Source organism: Stegostoma tigrinum, chromosome 9 (genome assembly GCF_030684315.1).
Source record: "Stegostoma tigrinum isolate sSteTig4 chromosome 9, sSteTig4.hap1, whole genome shotgun sequence".
Taxonomy (NCBI): Eukaryota; Metazoa; Chordata; class Chondrichthyes; order Orectolobiformes; family Stegostomatidae; genus Stegostoma; species Stegostoma tigrinum.
Window position 1 is genome coordinate 53823811 of NC_081362.1, and position 24039 is coordinate 53847849.

A 24039-nucleotide genomic window follows, 5' to 3' on the forward strand; every position below is an offset into this window, starting at 1 on the left:
AGACTTTTAAAATGCACAAAGTTTATTTGCTGCTTTCTGTCTTACAAAATGAAGGGTTGAGCTCAGATTTTGAATAGCATTCTTCTAGTAAAAGAATCTGATACCTGTATGTGAGTTTTCAATGTGTATACCTGCTGTATGAAGCGATGCACCAATTATTAACTTGTCAAATGAATCCCAGGCATTTTTAATGATTTAATGTAAAATTTTGTCTACATATTCACCAAATAGGCCAAGGTTTACTAGCTTTACATTTTTATTTATTCTTTCATGCGATGTGGACATTGTTGAAAAGGATGGTATTTTCTGCCCATGCTAATTGTCCTTGGCTTTGAGGAGCTTGCAGAAAGCAGTTAAGAGTCAACCACATTGCTGTAGATATGGATCAGGCCACACCAGGAAACTTCAGCAGATTTCATTCCCTAAGGAGCAGTAGAGAACCAGTTGAGTTTTTATGATATTATTACAATAACTTAAACATCACCATTTTGAGACCAGGGGTGGGATTATTCCCATCCAGCAAGTGGTAGAAGATCTGATGAGAAGTATAAATATTGGGTAGTTGGCATTTGACAGATACCTGCCCTCTTCCCACCACCTCAGTGATTAATTTCTGAGACGCCAAATCTCTGGGCAACCTTCTCAACCTGCCGCCAATTAAGACCATTGAATGGTCAATTAACAATCACTTAAAGAGTACAGCCCATTACCTACCTTACCAGCAAGCATGACAGGGCACTGACTTCCCAACGGGGAAAAGAGCTCAGCTGGATACCAGGTTTATGAGGTAGTGGGCAGGAAGGAAGTTTCCATTTGCCCCAATCTGGGAGCAGTGAAAGCCAATCCAATGCCCTTGTCTGCAATCCCTCCACGACACATCTTACCTGCAACATCAAACTCATTATCCTCAAATCCCCCCATTACTCCCACCACCCAAAGTAAACTCCTTCTCAAGGCTCCAAACGACTACCAGCTTCCAATCAGCTGTCAACTTCAACCAGGGTTGGTCTTCTCACCGACAGGACCTAGTTGGCCAATCACTGTGACAGTCTGAGCTTAAATACCAGATTGGCAATTCATCTGATAGACTTTCTGGCTGGTGGGTGTGGGGAATTACTAGCCCTTAAAGACAACCGTCACCCCCACTGAAAATGAAAAGAAGAAAAGCCCGTCTAGCTTTCCATTTTAGATTTCTTTATGAATTGAATTTATATTCCACTAGCTGCTACCCCCACAGTATTAACCTGCACTCTGTCCAGTTGCTTTATTCAATGTTTTAGGCTAACACAGCTACTAGCATAGTTAGATGTTTCTCTGTAGTATCTAAGGCCTATGAGTCTACATATAGATTCTCTATATGTGGCTTCTGGTCTTCAACCTCAAGCTAGGCTTTGTGACTACCTTCAGTGCTGTAACACTATTAACATCTATAGAATAGGGAACAGCTCTGTTTGTGTGTGTGTGTGTGTGTGTGTGTGTGTTGGTGGTGGGATGGAAGGCAGATGCCACCAGTAGGGGGAGCAGCCCAGGCATACATACAATCAGATCTTTGCTTTTAAACACACACCCACAGCAATTTATAACAGAATGCAAATAAAGTTACCAGGGTCAGTGCATGCATTTACATTTGGGTGGAACAATTCTGGTGAGAAAATCTACAGTAAAGGGCTTCTGGCCAAAGGTAATTATGTCAAAATTCACCCTCCGGATATTTGTAGCCTGACGGTAAAATAAAAAAAATGTAATACTAACAGCTTAATTCAAAGTTGGATCAATATATTTCAGATTAATTTAACACCCAGAAAACATACTCACAGAGGATACTGGAAAGCCACTGCATGTTGGATTTGAATGAACCTGCAAATGCTAAAAATGTTTAGATGGTTTTACACGCCTTCAAGAGTTTTTATGCCAAAGGCTTGACATTAAAGGTGCAAATGTGTACATGCAGATGGGCCATGATGCCAAGAATTAATCCGGATGCCCTATCCCCTGCATTGGGATCACATGTTCCATTTCTTAATACAGCTCTCCAATGTTGCATCTTAGACCTTGGATAAAGTATTAGATAAAGGAAGTGTGGAGAATTCAGATCGCAAAATTGGCTGAACTAACTGTTCCATTTTTATGTAGAATATTCCTCATTTTGCCATCACCCAGGTCCACATTTTTAGGAGCTTCAAAAAAAAACCTTTCATGAATAATTTAATAAGGGAAAGTCCAAATTCTCACTCAAACAGCGATAGTCGATGTCTTCTCTAGAGACAGCTAAACATAAATTGTTCACCAGCAAGACACAACCCAAATTCATTGTAAAATAGCTTTGTCACATTTTTGTGGATTCAGGTTCAAATTCTGAGAGACGGGTGTACAGACTGCAAAAGTGTCTGGGTATTGTCAAAACTCTGAGTCAGCTATCTAATGGTCTTGTCATTCTTTTCATTGTTGAACGTTGTTGCTTTGAAATGTCTTTGTCGTAAACATCTGTAGAAAAAATTAGCATGTCATACATTATGCTTTAAATTTTGTCTCTTGGATATTGTTTCTGTTCAGTAGTAAAAACCACTCTTCTCCATAAGTCTATGCTCTCTACCAACCAGAGCATGCCTTTGCCTGCACAATGTCTAGGTAATTGTGGTCATCCCAGGGTCAAACAGAAACTTTTGTCACTGTGCTTTAGTTTACTGGCTATGCCGTACGCTCTCACATCATCTCCTTGACGGTGGCAAACTGGAATAAACTGTAACTTGAATTATAAACTTAACAATAAATAAGAAAACAATGGCAAAGAAAAACTGAAGGTTTAGGGTAATATACAGATGTCACTATTCTGTTTCAAATGATAGGAAATAGGAGCTGTATTTCTTAAGCAAAAATTCAATGTAAAACTGGAGACGCAAATTTTCCCATCTCAAGGGTATTTGCTGGACCATGGAATATTCTTGCTTTGATTTATTGCAGCTAGATTCAATTTCTACATGTGACCAAACACAGTAACAAGGTTAATGTTTCAAAAAAAATTAATTCATACTAACTTTCTTCCTAATGTCAACTCTGCTTTTTGAGCAGGCCTGTTTTAGGCAGACTGATCTCCCACCGGTTAGAGGCAGGAACCTCATTAAGCCACGCACATGAAGACATATGATGTATTCAGGATCCCCTGTGTCATTATGGCAGTATTTTGTACAGTATCTGCTCAAGAGCATTTGTGTCCATTATTCAAAACAAGTTAAACCCACCTTCACTCAAAGGGATTATTGGTTAAAAAAAATCTGGCAAGAGTAATTTTTGTTTTGGTCAGCCCTTTTTTTTGCATTCAGGAAAACCTTCATTTCTCTTCTTGCACCTCATTGTTAATCCTTCACTCTTTCATTAAAGTAGCGCCATAAACAACTCCCAACACCCCATCAGACCCTTCCCCATCCCACACCTACTTACAATAAATCTAGCCCTATTATTCATCCACTACTGCAGGATCTGGCTAGTTTTGCATTATCCTGAGCTACCTACTAGCAACCAATATATAGAGGCAGCTAACAGTTTGTTTTTAAATGGATTCCAAGCATCTAAATAGTTTGAGCTTCTCATTAATGACATTAGCGAATTATCATGATCACTCCATGCACACAAAGCATCACAAAGACTAATATCTTGGCATTATTTTTAATTTGATTTATAATTGTCGCATATACCCAAATACAATGAAATGTTTTGTTTTGCATTTACAAACAGATCATACCAAACAAAGTGTTTTAGGGTAATAGAACAGAATGAGGAATACAATGTAATGGCTGCAGAGGAGGTGCACAAAGAGTGAGGTTAACGTTAAATTTAAAATTTGAGAAGCCCACTGAGCAGATGTATCACTGCAAGGAATAAGCTGTTCTTAAATCTGTTGTTTTGTGCATTGAAGCGTTTGTATCTTCTGCCCAACAGGAGAGGTTGGAAGAGATTTTAACTGGAGTAGGAGGGGTCCTTGATTATGTTGGCAGCCCTCCGGAGGCAGTGAGGATTGTAGATGGAGTCAATGGATGGAAAGTTGCCTTGTGTGATGGACTGGGCTATGATCACTGCATTCCATAGTTTCTTACGGTCCTGGGCACAGCAGTTACCACACCAAGCCTGTGATGCATTCTGATAGAGTGCTTCCTATAGTGCATTTATAAAATTGGTAAGAGTCTTAATGGACATGCCAAATTTCCTTAGCTGCCTGAGGAAGTAGAGGTGCTTTCGTGCTTTTTTGACCATCACATCAAAGTGGGTGGACCAATGTTTTCAAAGTGTAGTAATAGTATTCCTGCAACAGAGCCAAAAGATGGTTTAACTCAGGACTGAAGCACACAAAGTCAAGATTGACCCTCCACTGCAATATTGAGGGAGTCCTACACTGGTGAAGACACGGTCTATTGGATAAGATTTTAAATCACTGTTCCACCTGCCTTCTCAAGTGAACACAAAAGTAAGATCTGGGGCACTATTCCTGTTATCCTGACCAATATGTAATCTTCAATGGATGTTGGAAAAACAGATTATCCAGCCACTATTGTAGCATTTACTGGTGTTTTCTATCTTTGAATCGACTGCCAGGTTTTTTGCATTAGAATAGTAAGTATGCAAAATAAAATAAAGAACTCTGTATTCTGGAGATCTGAAACAAAAAAGAAATTGCTGGAGAACATAGAACATAGAACATAGAACAATACAGCGCAGAATAGGACCTTCGTCCCTCAATGTTGCACCGACCTGTGAACTAATCTAAGCCCCTCCCCCCTACACTATCCCATCATCATTCATATGCTTATCCAAGGACTGTTTAAATGCCCCTAATGTGGCTGAGTTAACTGCATTGGCAGGCACGCCCTTACCACTCTCTGAGTAAAGAAACTTGGCAGATCTGGCAGCAAAAGTAAGTCTTTGACTGTAAAGCTATTTGGCATGTCCTGTGGTCATGAAAGGCACTCAATAAATGCAATTTTTTTTCAATTCATCAATTCATCTCCTAAATTCTAATAGAACTGCCAATCAACTCCCATAAGATATTTAAATTTTAATTGAATGCTTTAGGCTTTTTTTCAGGGAGAGAGAATCCATATTGTTGGAACAGGGCAGATAATTTGTGAAATTCCCTTCACTAACAATACCAATGATAGCCATGTTCATGCAAAGCCTTCCTGAGCTACTCCAAAAAACACTTTAGCACTCATTTTAACTCTGCGTGAGGCATGGTTCAGCCATTTGAGCGACAAATTAGCCTAATGATTCTTGAATGTACATCAAGCCTTTTTAAATTCCAGGTGTCATTCCCATCTCCCATGAATGTCTATCTTAAATATAAAAGAACAAAAGAACTGTGGATTCTGGAAATTAGAAACAAGAAACAGAAATTACTGGAAAGTCTCAGCAGATCTGGCTGGATCTGTGGAGAGAAAGCAGAGCTGACGTTTTGGTGTCCAATGACCCTTCAGAACCTTCATCAGAATCTCTTTCCTAATCCTGCAGGAGCTTGTATCTGGCCTGCTAATACTTGGTTATTCCCATGGTTACTGTTGAAGAATGTCATTGCTAAGGTTAAAAGGAACATGCTGTATTAACTAGCTTTCAGCGCATATTGATAAGGACCAGTTGTGAGACTAAGGTTTGGTGTAAGATCTATGAGACTGAGGCTGTTAATAAACTCTTTCCACAAATAAAGAATGCATATCTTTGCTTTTATCTTTCTAATTGGCATGGTTCTATTCATTCACATGGCTAGCTGGTGAGGAGGCTCTTTTTGAATGCATGAAGCCACCAACACACCCCATGGGAACATTATGGGTTGCACAGTGGCACAGTGGTTAGCATTGCTGCCTCACAGATCCAGGAACATGGATTCAATTCCAGCTTGGGAGGCTGTGTAGAGTTTACTTGTTCTCTTCATGTCTGCATGGTTTTCCATCAAGTGCAATAGTTTTCTTCCACAGTCCAAAGATGCACAGGTTAGGTGGATTAATCATGCTAAATTGCCTGTAGTGTCCAGGGATGTGCAGGGTTTGTCATGCGAAATGCAGGATTGTGGGAATAAGGTGGGGAGTGGGTCTGGGTGGGAGGCTGTTTGGTGGATTGGTGAAGATTTGATGGGTAAAATGGCCTCTATCTGCATTATAGGGATTCTATGATTCTTCAGCTGTCACTTATTGGGAGTAATAGTTGGTGTGGGGTCAGATAAGTAGCAGAGAGTAATAGTTGATGTGGGGTCAGATAAGTAGCAGAGAGAATTAGTAAACCAGAGGTAACTACAGAAGACAGAAGCCAATTTGTGGATGGGAATCCTAAAGTCCTTACATGCACTACCTCCACCAGACCCTGACCTGGAATATTTAAATAATTAAAATAACTTATTTTATCCATCTTTTTCTTGGACTGCATCTCCTTTGTGCCAGTTTACTTTGGTGAGGTGCATACTTGACACTAAAACCTTTGCTGTTGAATTCACATTAGGATTCAAATGACATTTTTAGGTACTGAATATTGAATAATCATTCAGGTTTTTGCCTGCTGCATTGAGAACCTGCATTGGACTATAAGCTGCATCAAACATGCCTGCAAAAATTGTGCAGACCATTGTATTCTACACCATCATTCCATTCTATTTGGTCATCTTTTTTCAGAACATGAATTCCTTATTCTATACTTATACAGAGAGAAATAGATCACACAATGTCTACATGAAATAATAACCCCTTATATTCTGAGTGAATATATCAAATAATAAATATATCCACTGTGTATATGTCAGCATAAAATCACAGGATAGGAATTAAGTCTTCTAGAACAGTAACTTATGATCTCCAGTATTGTTTGCATTTTTGGCATTTCAAAATGTCATCATTTGTGTTGTATATATCAAAGGAGCCTACTTTTGTTGCAGCATATAAGAAGTTTTAAAAAAGACAAATTTTGTTTAAGAAATTACCAATGTGATGATTTTACAGGAGAACAAGACACATTTCCAGGTCTGACGGAAACAGGGGAAAATTGCAGCATTACAAAATTGCAACATTTTAATTATTTTCTGAAAACAATCAGAGTACTGACTTCACCGCCTTGGAAATCCATTCCAACTATTGACAAACCCTCTCCAAAAAATGCTTCGTGTCATTTGTCCTAAACTGGATCTCAAATCCGACAAGACATATATCCCGTAGCTGTGTAAAATATAAAGTTTGCAATCAGATATATATCTTAATGTGAATTATTATGTTTGACATATGAAAAAGGTCATTTTACTTCCTTTTACCATCTATCACAATATGGCCTGGCACATATGAAGCAATGCAAATTAGAATTGAGATGACATACTGAATTTTCACATTCATAACATTCGAGTAATAAAACTGAAAAGCTTGTTAACTGAAAAAAAACCTGAAATCATCATCTTCATGGCACTTGATGAAAATCTAATTAATATAATAGAAAAGAGCCAAAATAGTTTTGGAGCTAAATGTGGAGGAAGGATCATCTGGTAAATAACCTTATCAAAGGCATCAAGAAAGCTTTTAAAATTGGCCTGGACGCCTCCTTTATAAATATACAATGGATGGGGAGAGGGCACAGCCCCTCAGGACTCTCTGTAAGAACAGGGATGCAATGCCTCTATAATTGAAGTGACAACATTGAGAAGGACCCTCAGGCCATCTTCAAGATTTCTTGATATTCTGTCCTATCAATATATGTATAGTACAACTTCAATAAGATATCATTGTCATTTAGGCTAAATTGATTTCACTTGTAAGACAGAACGTATACATATATAGCGCTTTTCACATCCCAAAGTACTGTCCAGCTAGTGAAATAACTTCTGCAATATCATTTGTGCAATCTTTCAGAATGCAAATTGGCATACACTTTCTATGTTGCAATGATGACAATGCTACCAGATGTACTTCACAAGTTGCAAAACACTTTGGAACATCCCGAGTTTGAGAAAAGTGCTACTGAAATGGATGCACTTACTTTTTTGGGAAAATAAGCTCATGTCTGTTCATGGGACCATCCTTTTGGGAATTAAAATTTAACTGTCAATGAAAAGTGATGCATTCAAGGATTGGATACAGCTGAACATTGTTATCTGATACTTGCAGGAAAGAAGTATTGTTATAGAGTCGTAGAGGTTTACAGCACGGAAACAGGCCCCTCGACCCAACTTGTCCATGCCATACAGTTTTCACAATTAAACTAGTCCCATTTGCCTGCGTTTAGTCCATATCCCTCCACACCTATCTCATCCACGTACCTGTCTGAAAGTTTTTTAAATGACAGTATTGTACTTGCCTCCACCACTACCTCTGACAGCCCGCTCAGACCTTCACTACCTTCTATGTGAAAATATTGCCCCTCCATACCCTTTTGTATCATGTCCCTCTTCTTAAACCTATCCCCTGCCATGGGGAAAAGCTGGTGGCTATCTACCTTATCTGTGCCGCTTATGACTTAATAGACCTCTAAAAGGCCACCCTTCAGTCTCCTGTGCTTCAAGGGAAAATTGTCCCAGACTAACCAGCATCTCTATATAAGACAAACTTCCAGTCTAGATAGCATCCTATGAAATCTATTCTGCACTCTTTCTAGTTTAATAATATCTTTTCCATAGTAGGGTGACCAGAACTGCATGCAGTACTCCAAATGTGGCTTTACCAACATCTTGTACAGCTGCAACAAGATGTCCCAACTCCTATAGTCAATGCTGTGACCGATGAAAGTAAGCATGCCAAAAGCCTTCTTCATCACCCTGTCTATCTGTGACTCCATTTTCAAGGAGCTATGAATCTGTACTCCTAGAACTCTTGCTCTATAACAATCGCCAGCCCCTACCATTGACTATATGACTCCTGCCCTGGTTTGACCTACCAAAATGCAATGCCCCGCATTTATATATTAAACTCCATCTTCCATTCCTCAGCCCACTGGCCCAGTTGATCAAGATCTTGCTGTATTCACAGATAACCTTCTTTACAGTCCACTATACCGCCTATCTTGATGGCATCCACAACGTTACTAACTATACCTCCTAAATTCTCATCCAAATTGTGTATATAAATGATGAATAGCTTTGGACACAGCACAGTTCCATGTGGCACACCATTGGTCACAGGCTTCTAATTTGAAAAACAGCCGTCTAGCCAGCTCTCCCTGCATCCCATGAGATTTAACCTTACCCGACAATCTACAATGCAGTACCTTGTCAAAGGCCTTTGACAAAAGTCCATGTAGACCACAGCTACTGCACCATCCTCATCTAATTTTTTGGTCACCTATTCAAAAAACTCAATAAAATTCATGAGACATGATTTGCCACTCACAAAGCCATTCTGACTATCGCGTATCAGTCCCTGCCTCTCCAAATGCCTGCAGATCTTGTCTCTCAGAATCCCCTGTAATAATTTATCCACACCAGACTTTAGGCACACCGGTCTGTAGTTCCCAGGCATTTCACAATGACACAACATTAGCCACCGTCCAATCTTCAGACACTTCACCTGTGGCTGTCAATAATACAAGTGTGTCTACCAGGGGCCCTGCAAATTCCTCCCATAAACCTCCCACAAATTCTTGGGATGCACTTCATCAGGTCCTGGGGATTTATCTAATAATGTATTTTAAAACTTCCAACACTTCCTCTATTGTAATGTAGACTCTCTTCAAGACATTCTTAATTATTTCCCCAAATTCCCTAGCATCCACGCCTTACTCAACAGTAAATACTGACATGAAATATTCATTTAGGCTTTCACCCATCTCTGGTAGGTCCTCACATAGGCAACCTTATTGATTTCTAAACTTATAGCTGTTATTCGCATCAAGGGCACTGACCAACAACATCCATTTCAGCATAATGTACACCCAACAGACGTTCATATCGGCCAATTTTGGAATAAATTCCCTCCCATAACTGTTTTCTGAGAGTTATGTTGTAATTCAGTTTAACATTATACACCTTGCTCATTTGGGAAATTGAGTTGACATTGGCCCAATTTATTTTGTAAGAGTCCACAGTTCAATTTAAACCCTTAGAAGTAAGCAGTGATTGCCGGATCTCAGCTTTAGCCACATGCGATGATGAATAATGAATAAAGCAGGTGGTGCACTTCCAGTACAGAATAAGCATACACATGCCGCCCACTATTTTAGACACGTAGGTGCCTATCCCATGCCTGTAAAACAGAAACAATCATGGTTGTTCCATGGAACAATCAATTTGGTATGTCTCAATTTAGTTTCTGCACATATTCCACTCTTTTCAACGAATATCAAATTGATATTTTGAAACCAACTTAATGACTGAATCATACCAGCATCAAAAAAGGGACACAGAATAATTTGGATTCTAATCAAGTATGCTCAATCAGTAATTAGGGACTTCAAATGCTGCAGAAATTAATCCTAATCTTGCAAATGTTGGAAAAATATCTAACTTTCAACATTCTTCAAATGAACAGAAAAACCCTGGAATTCTATTAAAATTTTTAGTTAGTTTGTGAAAATGCCAGTGTGCTAGATACATTGTTTGCAACTTTGATTTGCACCTTGGATAAAACACTCTTGATAAAACTCAAGGAAACATTTAGCCTGCCTCCCTGTTATCATTTTCACTTGGAATTTATGAGGTGCCAAGGGGAACTGGTACTATTGACCTTTGACCTTTTCTGGAATGGTGTGAATCAAAAGACCTTGAATTTTTGAAAAAGTTTGATTGTGGAGCCCATAGACAAATTAGGGTCTTTAATCGTTGCAAATAAGGCTTTTAGTTCACTCACAAATGGACTTGACATATCTGCACAGGTCATGATCCTGAAAATTTAGGTTTATTGCATTTAATGTTGATGGAATTCACAACATTGAGTAGGTGCTTTATTGGTTCCCTTTCATATGCTCCTTTTCTAGTATATGTATACTTCCCTCAGCCTAGATTATAAATTTTGATAACCAGACTGTAGGAGGTGCGAACACATCCTGGTCTACTTATATTAAGCTTTATGAGGTGAAAATTGCCATGTCACAGCAGTTGATTTTGATATTGTAACTTTCGAGCTGTTTCTGTATCATGTTAAATGTAATCTTAGCACCAATGGCTTACAAAAATGGAATCCTAGGCAGCCATTAGAAGTACCAACGTTACCAGATTTGAAAAGACCTGTTTAGAAAATGGGTGCATTCAACCTTCACATGTAGTGAATTTGATCTTTTTAAATTTAAATTCCAGCACCATGTTCCCCAAAGCATTAGACTTCACCACTACCCCAGCCCTGCCTCCCTGTCCACCCAACAAATTCGATATATTTAGTTTGGTATTACCTTCAGCTGTTTTTTTTTGGCCAGTCAGATGGACTTTCTAATGGCAGTAGATGAGGCCAAGGCATTGGATGGGGTCTGATGCTGTTTATAAATAGGAAATCTGGGTAAGATTGGCAGTATAGTCATTGGTGGGTGGTGCCTGGGTGCAGCTGACACAGCCAGGATTGGCTTATGTATTCTGATGTTTGAGCATCTGACTGTGCCTGACAGTCAGTGATATTGTAAATATAAGAAACATGTGTATTATCATATACAGTGTTCAACTGGCTTCTTCAGCTGTAATGATCAAGGGAGCAGAAAGTAGGTCACATGGAAAATGATTCTGCAAACCTAGTTCTTTGATGATGCTTTAGGTCACCTGTCCTAATTTCTCAACCTTTGGCTCGGTGCCAATTTCTGTCTGCTTACACTCCTGTAAAGTGTCTTATGACATTCTGCTACAGGCCCTATAGTGTCATCTAAAAGCCAGCTGTTGTTCTTGAGAATGTTACATTATCAAATATGGTTCACCTGCCAGAGTTAAAATAAAAATTCTCCCACCATCTGTGCTACAAAGTGGCTGCATGTTGAAGTTGTCATAATAAAGTACTGGACTAATTTTGAAACAATTTTAAGAAGCTCAAATAATTTCTAATGAGATTTTTTTTCTTCCTCCCACAGCTAATAATGTCTGGATGGTGAAAAGGACAGAACAGCTGCTGTATGGAATATGATAGTGTGAGGAAAGCCAAGCCACAGTTTATAACACTGAGAAACTCACCTAATCCCATGTGCTGCAACACCATGGGCAAAATGAAGGCAGTTCTTTTCAGGATCTCCAGAGATTATTTACCATTGCAGAGCTCCCTTGCCTTTTCATCAGGTCAATCTCTGTAAATATACATTAAATCTATTTTGTTTCTTTGCATTATTTAATGTTTAAAACATGACTATGCGTCCAGGCTTGAAAAAGTGCTGGGTTTGCTTTTCAAACTTCAACACCAATCTTAGCCAACAAGTAAAACAACAGATGCACATGTGACAGAAACAGAATTTCAAAAGAGGGGAAAAAAGTGTACCTTTCATTTATAGGTTTAGTGGAAGGAATAAGTATGAACTGAAGAATGGACTTTGAACTTAGCTAGAAAAGTTTACTTTTCTGTGACTAAATGAGCAAATATGTGTAACTCCCCTGGCTCAACCTGATACTAAAGAAGCAGCTTAGGTAATACAAAAATTGTTGCCAATTAAAAGAAGGAAAGAAAGACTTGCGTTTATGTCGCCCTACTCAGAAGCACTAAAAAGTAAAAGCGCTTTCCAAGTAGTAAAGTACTTTTGAAGTCTAAGAAACTACAGAAGTGAGTGCAAAAATAGGAAACAAAATTGAATTGGAAAAAATGTAAAGTACATTGTGCAAGAAAAAGTAGGCAGGTGCTTACATTATGATTAATGTTGAGTTGGTTGGAATTGCAAATGATTTTGTTACTTAATATGGAATACACAGGCAAGTCAGAGGGGTTCATGATGAAACCAAGGTGGTCTAGGCAAATCACACACAGTGTCATTTCAATCTGTCGTCATGGAGATTCAAATACGGAGTTATTCAAGTGCTGCAAGCCAACCATACAAGAGCCACAAAATCAATCCCCAGGTTTAAAAGGCCAACCATTATCTCAGGTTGAATCTGAATATTCTAAGTCTCAGCATCATATCCAGCAGTGAGATCACAAATCATGTCCTTTTGATCTCGGATGTCAATTGCCTTCTTAACATTTCCTGCCTCTGGTCCTCCCGAGGCTCATCTTCCACTGCAATTCTCCTCCAAGCTTTTACTGTACCCAACTTCAGGCATCCCACTTTTCTCTTAGCTACCCTTCTATTCCTCACCTCCCATTTCATAGTCTGAGTTTCTCCAACCCATTCTTATTCGTATTTTATTCCATACCATTTACCTCATGAACACCTTCAGCTTAAAATTTAAAATTCTTCCATGGACAATTTTCTCTCAAATCTCTGTAATTTCCTCCACCTCAGAATCTGTTTCTGAACTCACAAAACTTTACATTCTGACCATTTTCCTATTTTTTAAACATTTCTCACCCACCCCTATCTCCTTTTAAAAACCCAGGTCATTGACAAAACCTTTAGTGACCATGTCTAATATCTTTTTGACTATCTTGGAATTCATATTTGTCTGATTGTGTCTTTGTGAAGTGCCTTGTCATGTTTTTCTACATTACACGTGCTACACAAATACATGTTGCTGTTGTTAATAATCCTTCTAAGCCTCAAACTCCAAATATCATCTATGGACATTAGAAATGGTTTAAATTGTTGCCAGGTATTTATTCATAGATCGGTCGTTGTTAGGTAAGTTAATTTATTTAAATAAACATAAGGAAAAACAAATGTACTTGATTTCAGCTTTTAAATTTTCCCTGCCTAAGATTTTTCTCTCCAACAATATTTTATTCCCAGATTATGTGCAGTCAAAAGTGTACTTCTTCATATTTAGCTGTAAATTACAAATGTATATTTTGATAGAAAATTAGTTAATTGGCTGAATTTCACAGGGTGCTTCTGTCCCTTATACACAATGAGTTAAAAAGTAGTAATAAAATGAAGAACTGCAAATTGGACATCTGAAACAAAAACAGACATTGCTGGAGAAACTCAGCAGGTATGGCAGCATCTGTGGAGAGAAAGCAGTTTCAGGTTCAGTTGCTCTTCTTCAGAACAAGTAAAAACTGATTACTGATAATTGGAGTTTGATGAAGTGAGTGCATTGTAGATTCACAAGTTGTGCTGATCTGTGTGATCTAAATCGTTCCCTCAAGCTATTATGACCATGGGTGGGCACCCCAAAATATTTTGCTGTTTTCCCTTTGTACGAGCGCCTGTAGTGAATGAAGCAGCCCAACAACCCCACTACATTGCCTGATGCCAGCCCACACAGCTAAAGTTGTCAGACTTCCCATAAGGCATGAGCCTGCCACCCCCACACCCCCAACCCCCCCAACCATAGCATGTAAAATACTACCATTGGCTTTGGAATGCAATTCTTAAATGGTAGTTAATTTTAGTCAAGCTAGGGGTAAGTGGGCAGGCAGTGGAAAGGCCACCTGCTGGATTTTATATGTGTCCCCATCTTCAAACCTGCTGCCAGCCGTGTTGAAAACCCATCAGTGATATGAATTGCTTCTTCGCCTTAAAAGCCTTATTATAGTTAGTCATCTTTAATTTATATCCTGAATTCACTTTCAATAGTTTATATTGAAAACTGGACTGTCAGGAGTAAATTCCCCTCAATCACATATAAAATCATAGTAGGAAAAATAAGAAATACTGCTTCCTCCAAAAATATTTTGAATTACGGCATTGTATAAGAATGATTATATTCTGTAGGAGTTATTTTAATTCCTTCTTCACTGAATCAAAATTTATTATTTCTTAATATTTATAACATGGTGTTTTTGTGCTATCCATTAGTTATTGGTATTATAATCTGAAATATTTTTAAGCCTGAATATAATGTCTTGACAGTGTGCTCTTTACCATCTTTGAGAGAAAACGGAAAGCAGAACTCACGGGGTTTCTGAAGCACAATGCTGTATTTATAAGTTGCATGCTCTGTGGTGTACTTCATCATTCATGGTGCAAAAGTTACAGCTCCAAAGAAGGGTCACAGGACTCGAAACAGTAACTCTGTTTTCTCTCCACAGGTGCTACCGGACCATCTGAATTTCTCGAGCAATTTCTGTTTGTATTTTCTTGCAAAATTTAGTGTTGATTCACAGATTTGCCTTTGTATTCAGTGCAAAACTTAAGATGAAATCTCAACTGCAGATATATCATGGGTCAGAAAATGTTTACCCATAAAGTTTACAATTTAATGTATGGACTAAATCAACGAGGGCTAATTGCTTCCCCAAGAAGTAATTTTTTTTTGAATGAGTGATTAGATGCTTGACACTGCTTCCCTTATTTCAGATGAGAATTTATGAAATCAATTCATGTTATCAACCTCATTGACTATTATTCACCAGTTTGATTTCTGACCCAATGGACTAGAATAGGCCTGACTGGATCAATTGGTAGAGCTGGTTTTCCATTTGCATTAGTAACTGGGCCCCCTTGTATTCAGTAGTGCAGTTGAGACTTTTAGCCATGAAAGTATGTAAAGCTATGTTAAAGTGCAATTACAGGAGACATGATGTGAGTTCAACATTAGTCAGCAACTTTGGCCTACTGCCTGTCCTGCGTAGTGTCTTTTTAAGTTAGAGCTTGGGAGGGAAGCATTCAAAGCACACAGATCAGCACAAACTGAACCTACAGTACAATGACTTCATCAAAACTCCATTTATCAGTAATTACTGACTCCATTAAAGCAAAGTTTACAACATGGAGAGAAGCAGAGCTTAAAATATGCCTCAGCAGATGGACAGAGAGTGTCAGTGATGCCATATTTCAAAGGCATCTGCTAGTTTGTTATCATTTAGCTTGGAGTCAGAACTGTAGCATAAACCAGAGTTAGTTGGGAAGAGAATGATTTACTTGACCTTGCATTTGTAGAACTGACAGCACGAACCTCATTAATTCCCCAGGTCACTCTCAAAGACATAAATTGGTTTGAAATCGAAATAAGTGGAGATTTACCAGACCCGTGTAAGGGATTATGAAATCTCTATAACCCAAGAAAGCATTTTCAAATCATTCTTTTAATAAATCAAACTGACTTTTAGGAGAAGGCTAATATGTTTAATCAGGGAGTTTTGGAACTTTTTGTTCATATCAAACAAAAATACAGTTATATTTCATTTGAGTATCAACTGAGAGTGATAATTCACTCCTGTTTCTTCTTGGCCTGTTCATTTCTGTTGTTAAAAGCCACAGGCATTGAAAGAAATGGAAGCATAAATAACATTAGTGCACTCAGCTATTTTAAAAAGTCTCAAATATCTTTTGGCTGTTGCTCAAAACTTCTCATCTGAAAATAAGCCTTACCTTTTTCCATTTCAGTCTTTAACCACAACTTTGCTGGAAACACAGATGTTTATCTAATAATTTGAAGGCAAGCTAATTCCTTTGGTCTTTCAAATTGTCATTTGCTCATTTTTTGTTATGATTCACATTAAAATGGTAGAATCCTGGGCTAGATGCCAGGTTATTAGCACTAGTTCTGCTAAAAGGACCATCAAGACATGGAAACTAGCCAGCCACAAACACTATTCTTTGCTTACTTTGACTCTTTGAAGTTTGTTATTTTCAGTTATGATAGAAAAATAAACATCAATTAAACAGAACAATTGGTGAGGTCTGAGAATCAGGGAAATGAAACAGAGGCAAAAGAAAAGTGTCAGTTGCCTCCTTACTTTAAACAAATAATGAAAGCACAGTCAAAGCTATGATTTTTTGTAACCAGATTTTTATTGCGTTTCAGGGAGAGTTATCTCAGCCTACAAAGCCTATATAATTGCAGATTTTCAGTCATTCAACACTGAGCACTCACCATCAATAATAGAAACGTCTGTTGTTATAATGGACAGCTGGAAGGAGTGAGAACATAAAACCAAATTCATTAACAGGTCACCATGGCCTAAATGATGGTGTATCACAACGGCACAGTATCCGACTTAGAAAATTCCTCCACTCAATGTGTTAGATGTCTATCTCCCTTACCTCAATGCATGAGGCATCACTTGAGAATGGAGATAGCTGGAATAAAGCATGAATGAGCAATCATTTGTGACAGCGATGAAGTGCAGGCTGTTGAAATTTGTTCCTGGAATGTTAGCAGCTTCTTCTCACTTACATCTGGAGGCCTTTTTCAAAGTTGTTTCTGCTGTCAAAGGGCCTCACAGAGAGTGGCGAAGGGCTGCAAGCCTTCTATCACACAGACAAAGTATAAAGCATTGTGGGCTTGTTGCTGTCATGATTGAGACGTATGTTATGCTCAGATATGGCACTATCAGGCCTGTCAATCATTTACCACCTGATTAGATGGACTATGTCAAGTATTGAGTATGTGGGAAGTCGTGGGGGGGAAATGAAAGCACAGTCAAAAAGAAGCCTGAGTGGAGACTGAGAGATTGAATTAATAAACACATAATCAATAAAAAATGAAAAACTTTCAAACACAATGTTAAAGAGGATATAATTAATTAATCTGTAAGATTCATGAATATGTACTAACAATAGCATTGCTTTGAAGCAAATAAAATGCCAGGCAAAACAAAGTAAAAAGGCGCAGAGATATCCAATCCTTTGCAAATTGGCAGAAATAGATGGGAAGATGTTCTGTATTCCTGGGTAAAGCTGGATAGCGATGGCTGCCTGGTTATTTGACCACATATACAACATTGTCAAACTCAAAGCAAACACCCAAATAAGGCAAAGAACTGTGGATGCTGAAGACCTGAAACAAAACCAGATGATTAGAAAGTTACTAGTGCCCATGGAAGCATACCACGAGTGTGTAAGTTACCATTAATATCTTTTTACTTCCCTTTCCCAAATTTTTTTGATCCTATTTACATAACTTTGGAAACATTCAGAACATTGATGATGGCATTTAAACATTTCAAATGTAAACATGAGTTTCACAGCCACTGTAACAGTGTGAGCAATTGACAGATGAGTGTAATGTTCTTCTGTTAAAATGGTCTTCTGTTAAAATGTGCCTGTGAGTTTGATGATGACCTGTGCAAGCAGTGGTGCTGATGCATAGTCCTACAGGATGAAGGGCCTGGATGTAGGGTAGTGCTGTAAAAGGCTGGAAATACATACAAAAGAGAAAGTCAAATGAGATCTGAGCTAAGAAGCAAAAATCTAACGAACAATAAGTAGAGGAATATTTGGCGCAAGCATAAAATGTAAATGAATGAGAAGATATCATGTGCAAACAGAAAAAAACAGGTCACAGGAGATAATGAGAGGTGGTGAAGCTCAGAGAGACAATTAGAACAACTGGAGGAATGGTAGGATTGAGGTAGCACAACAGAACTGTGCAGTTTGGAAGAAAACTAGCTGAATCTCTAAGGTCTGCCAAAGACAGTTACATTTTCCTGGACTGTCGGAGACTGAGGGGTGACCTTACAGAGGTTTATAAAATTATGAGGAGCACTGATATATTGAATAGACAAGATCTTTTCCCCAGATAGCAGAGTCCAAAATGAGAGGGCATAGGTTTAAAGTAAAAGGAGAAATAAAGAAAAGAGACCTGACAGCAACTGTTTCACACAGAGGGTGGTGCATGTATGGAAGGAGCTGCCAGAGGAGGTGGGTACAATTGAAACATTTAAAAGACATCTGGATGGGTACATGAATAGGAAGGGTTTAGACAGATATGGGCCAAATGCTAGCAAATTGGACTAGATTAATTTAGGATATCTGTTCGGGGTGGACAATTTGCACCAACTGTTTCCATGCTGTACAGCTCTATGACTCTAAAACATTCTGTCCTAATTTTTCTAATCACTGAAGGTAAAGCTGTCACAGTCCCAGGGGGCTTCTCTCTCATTCATGAGAGAAGACAAATAGTGAGTTTAATCTGGAAGTCACCATGTCTCAGGTGAGGAGCAAGTTTGAGAAGGAGATTCCTTCATGGTAGCCTCAGCCAGTATGGGCCTTCAACCCATGCCGTTAGCATCACTTTACTTGACAAGCGAGCCAACTGAACAAACTGACCCACTTTTACCTGTATCTGTTTAGTTAGTTTCCTTTTCAACTATTCATCTACTTTCATTTTCTGTTAATGTTCACTGACTGTGCAAAACTAAGATGATTTCCAATTGTAAGAAAAAAACTGCAAAATACTTTAGCAGTGAGATTACACAATTGGTAGATACAATTTAGTCCAGAGATATGTGGCATTGCATTTTGAAGGAAAATGAGGGAGTGGACATTGAATGAATGGATGCCAAACAATATGGCTGAAGCGTGAGATCTGGCAGTTTGAGCACATGGACCACAGAATTAACCAACTCCCAATAAAAGGATTTTCAAGCATAATCAAATATCCAATGCAGATAGCACAAACATTTCTATTGTTTGCTCATTTAAATGAATGCAGCATGTGGCCAAACATAAGGGTGCAGCTGAGTAGTGGTATGTTTAGGCAGAAATGCAAAATGATAAGATTTTATAGCAATTTCAACCTAAGAAACTTAAAAAGTCAGCCTGCATTTCTAATAGGGATGTATATGTTGGATAGCGATTGCTTCTGTATCATCAAATGATGATACACTAAATGTATCATCAAATGTCATATCCTGCCAATTAAACAACTAGTACCTCTCATTTGTTATGCCTGGACCCCAAGCAAAGTTTCCCCAATCGTTATGGCTCCACTGAAGATGCCCCAAATGTTAACATGCTCAAAAACAAAATTGCTGGAAAAGTTGAGCAGGTCTGGCAGCCTCTGTAAAGGAAAAATGCTCTTTTGTTCTTCATTTGCTGCCTCGGTTGGTCGCAACCAGATTCATTTTAAAACAGATTCTTCCCATGTGCATTTCTTTCTCCAGAAATTAATATAGGTATATTTCAAAAGTAGCCAATTTAACCAGGCTTTCTTGAATGAACAAAGATTGAATTTAATTCATTACAAAATGCAGAAAGAATTAACAACACAACACACAAACACACAGGTTAGAAAATAGGTGGGTCCAAAAAAGATAGAAATGAGAAAAATGTAAGACCAGTTTCAGAGTGAGAGTGTCTTTACCTGAAACACAAAGGTAACTAAAGGATGATTCTTTGTTTGTGATTGGTATAGCATATTGACAGTCAAACCCAGGCTGGTACAGAAGTGCATTCAGTCCCATTAATACACTCCAGTAGAGTTCAAAAGGTTGGTATTGTGTATTCTTCAAAGGGAAAAACACAAAATGTCTCTGCAGTTTTGGACGTAATCCATACAGGCAGTTTGCTGTTGAGCAGGGATTGTCAGCTCTTCAATACCTTTGTACTCACAAGAAATCAATATTCAATTTCTTTGAAGTTTCTTTGATATTTTAGATGCTATGTTCCATCATTCCACATTAGATTTTTTTTGCCAGACAACTACTGAATTTGCACCTGCCGTCATTTTGTCTCTGATCAGTCCTAAAAATTAAAACCTATTGGAATTAAAGATTAAATATGCCTATCATATTTTAGTTTTCCAACACATTCTTACAATACTTTGATCAATGCACCTCAACCCCATCACTCATCTATTTTTACCAATTACAGCACATTCTTAACATTCATAACTTTATCGTACCTGCATAAAATTTACATTATTGCCCCATAAGCTGAAACTTCTTCCATCCTAGCTGTGGATGCCAGTGTCATTGAGGACCCCGGCAGCACATACAGTAAAAACAGAGAAGATTAGCATTGCCCCAGCGCAAGGACGACGTGAAAATTTGTGAAACATTCCATAAAGTGACTCTTGTGGTCCAATGGCGGTGACCCTATCTCTGAGTCAGGAGACCTGAGTTCTGATCCCAACTGCTCCAGAGGCATGTCATAACATCCCTGTAACAAGTCGGTTAGAAAGTATTTCAATGAGGATTGAAAGCTGTCACAGCAGCCCCGCAACCTGTCTTCCAACACATTGCTAGGATTGTTCAGGTACCATCCTTGAAAAGAGACAGTGACAACAGGGAGCACAACACTGCTATCCACTCTCAGGATACCAGCATTTTCCTCTCAGTACGACCACCCAAGTGAGGCAGCTGTCACCCATGACAAGGTTGTATAATTTATAACTCAGTTTTCTAAAGTCAGAGATACTTGACAGCATCCCTTGACATACTTCCACCAGTCATGTTGCGCCACTGAGGTAGCACTGTCTGAAAGCAATAGGACCCATAGTCTCATTGGGTCACAGAGCTCAACGGCACAGAAAACAGCCTTTTAACCCATTCTATCCACACCAGTCAAAAATGACCACCTAACTATTCTAATGCCATTCTTCATCACTTGGTCTATAGCCTGTTTGCTTTGGAATCACAAGTGCATAACTGAATACTTGTTGAATTTTATAAAAGTTTCTTCCCCTACCATTCTTACAGGCACTGAGTTCCAGGCTCTCACCACCCTCCAGGTGAAAACATCATTTCCTGCAGAATTTCACCGCCAGACTGGCCATGGAATAGGTAACGAAAGAACCAACAGAAGGGTATAACCTCCTTTGTTTCTTCTTCATCAATTTACCCAGGGTTCATTAATTCATGACAGCATTTGCAGGAAAGATCACCATACAGCCCTCGTAGAGTCTCAGTTGCATTTTCACTCCATATTGTTATGTATCATTACCACCGTATGCAAACATATAAATTAAGAACAGATCCAGCAGCTCAAAACAAAGCAAAAAATTTTCCATCAGCAAACACAGAATTGTATTTCACCACAGTCACAGCTTCAGCATATATGCTCAGCATATTTCTCACTTTTCCATCACCATCAGCCAAACCAGCCAACCCTGGTTTTTTGAGGGGTAAAGAAGAGAGTCTGATATCCCTGAATATAAGATGTTACTGGAACATCAGCCAGTATTCAGGTGGGAATGCTGAAGACCTGTGTCGATGAACAAATAGCATTCTTTGGTAAAGTTTTCCAATATAGCCACAAGGTTAGCATTTACCTAATAACATGAAAAATAGTCTCCATATGTCATGTTTACAAAAAGGAGTACAAATTAATCACCCCTCCCCATCCCTCCCAAACTCCCTTGCAAATCCATCATCCAACTCTTAACCACTACTCAACAATAGCCAATCAGCACTGTGCAGTTTGTGTCCACTAAGACTTCTCAACCCCAGATTTCAATACAACCCTAGATGGAATCTTCGCTGATGGCAAGCTAGAAAGCTGGAAGGCCATTGAATTAGTAATAATGTTGGTGCACCCAAAAAGCGCCCTCTCCCATACCCACCTTCCTGCCTCCACAAGAATTGTTATGGACAGGAGGACCACTAGTGAACATTCCTATCCTGCCACAATTTGACATTTGTTTGCGGTAAATTAAGGACCATTTAAGGAGCTCAGTCCACAGCCACTGCCCTGGGTATTAGCCTCGCTGTAGATGGAATTGTTGCCTATGGCATGCACAACAACTACAGCTGTGCAGTCAGCTATTCAACTCCCAAATGAGGAAGCAGGCAGGATGGGGGATATCAGCCAAAGACTTCCTATTCTTTATTTTATTCATTCATGGGATGAGGGCATCACTGGCTAGGCAGCATTTGTTGCCTGTCGCTGGTTTCCCAGAAGGCAGTTAAGATTCAACCACATTGCCGTTGGTCTGGAGTCACAGATCAGGTAAGGATAGCAGTTTCCTTACCTAAAGGACAACAGTTTCTCCAATAATCGACAATGGTTTCATGGTCAAGACCAAGCTCTTAATTCCAAAATCCGCCATGGTTGGATTTGAACCTGGGTCCCCGAAATATCACCTAGATATCTCGGTTAACAGTCTAGAGATAATATCACCAGGCCATAACCTCCATTCCATGCCTGATCAAGTGACTCCATATCAGGAACTGGGGGCGTGACACTAAAAGCTATCCCCTCTGTCCTTCCTGTCATCCTGCTCTCCATGACCCACCCTGAAAGCTCACTTCTGATATTATTGACCTCACAAGTGGCTAGCATTACTTAAAGACAACCTAAAACCATAAAAGGTAGGCACATTGTGACTGCAAGAAGTGATATGGTGTTTTGTGATATTGATTTGCACTGTCAAAAATGAAGGGTTGTTGAATATGTGAGACACCATGCACGAAGGTTTTCCAATAACACGCTGAAGGTCTTTTTGGAGTAAATGAAGAGAAGGACAATTATATTATATCCTCAGTGGAACAAGAGGCCTACTGATAAATGCTCAAACAGCAGTAGGAATAGTGAAGGTCAAAGGTGTGCTTCAGGAAGATGGATGAAGTGCAAAATAAGTGTATTAAGCTGACTCAAGTCATCAAGGTGAGTGAGTTCAAACCTACATTGGCTTATATTTTTTCTTCTCTTTATTCACTACAGAATGAGGGCATCACTGGCTTGGTAGTATTTATTGCCCATTCCTAATTGCCCAGAGGGTGGTGAAGAGTCAATCACATTGCTGTCAGTCTGGAGTCACATGTAGGCCAGGCCAGATAAGGATGGTAGTTTACTTCTGTAAAGGGCATCGGTGAACCAAATGGGTTTTTCCCACACAATCAACAATGGGTTCATGATCATCATTAGATTCTTAATTCCAGATATTTCATTTAATTCAAATTCTACTATCAGCCATGGTGGGATTTGAGCCCACAACCCCAGAATGTTATTGGGGTCTCTGGATTATCTGTCTAAAATAATACCACTCGACTGTCAATTCCCCATAAACTGCCAATTGTACTAATAATGTTATCCACTGCTCAATTCAACACAATCCCCAGACTCACCTACCAACAATTTCTGTCAAATAACAGTCAACACTTCAATTCATTCAGTTTACGTCACATGCACTAACAATTCATAGTTTGAACAAACTGGTGCCTGTTCCACATTAGCCAAACGTGTTTCAGGATACTCACTACACAATAGTTTTTGTTCCTTACATGATAGGTGGCATGAGGAACAAAAGTGGAGAAGGATTAAAACTTCTGTATGTTTTAACCCTTGTGAGTAAACGGTGCCAATCATCATGAGAAGGTATATCACTAACAGCATGGCCCTAGGGATCCTTGAAGGACTGCTGATGTATAT

At 38.9% G+C, this 24039-nt stretch overlaps 1 long non-coding RNA gene and 1 other non-coding gene across 2 annotated transcripts; one reads left to right on the plus strand and one right to left on the minus strand.

Annotated features, from left to right (window-relative positions):
* Window positions 1–283: 283 nt before the first annotated feature.
* LOC132210034 (uncharacterized) lies at window positions 284–16430 on the minus strand. Its single transcript, XR_009446198.1, has 3 exons — window positions 16315–16430; window positions 12092–12201; window positions 284–422 (listed from the first exon to the last, which is right to left on the minus strand). It is a non-coding gene; the product is annotated as an uncharacterized LOC132210034 (long non-coding RNA).
* A 4206-nt stretch (window positions 16431–20636) lies between these two features.
* LOC125455249 (U6 spliceosomal RNA) lies at window positions 20637–20739 on the plus strand. Its single transcript, XR_007248193.1, has one exon. It is a non-coding gene; the product is annotated as a U6 spliceosomal RNA (small nuclear RNA).
* The last annotated feature ends 3300 nt before the right edge of the window (window positions 20740–24039 follow it).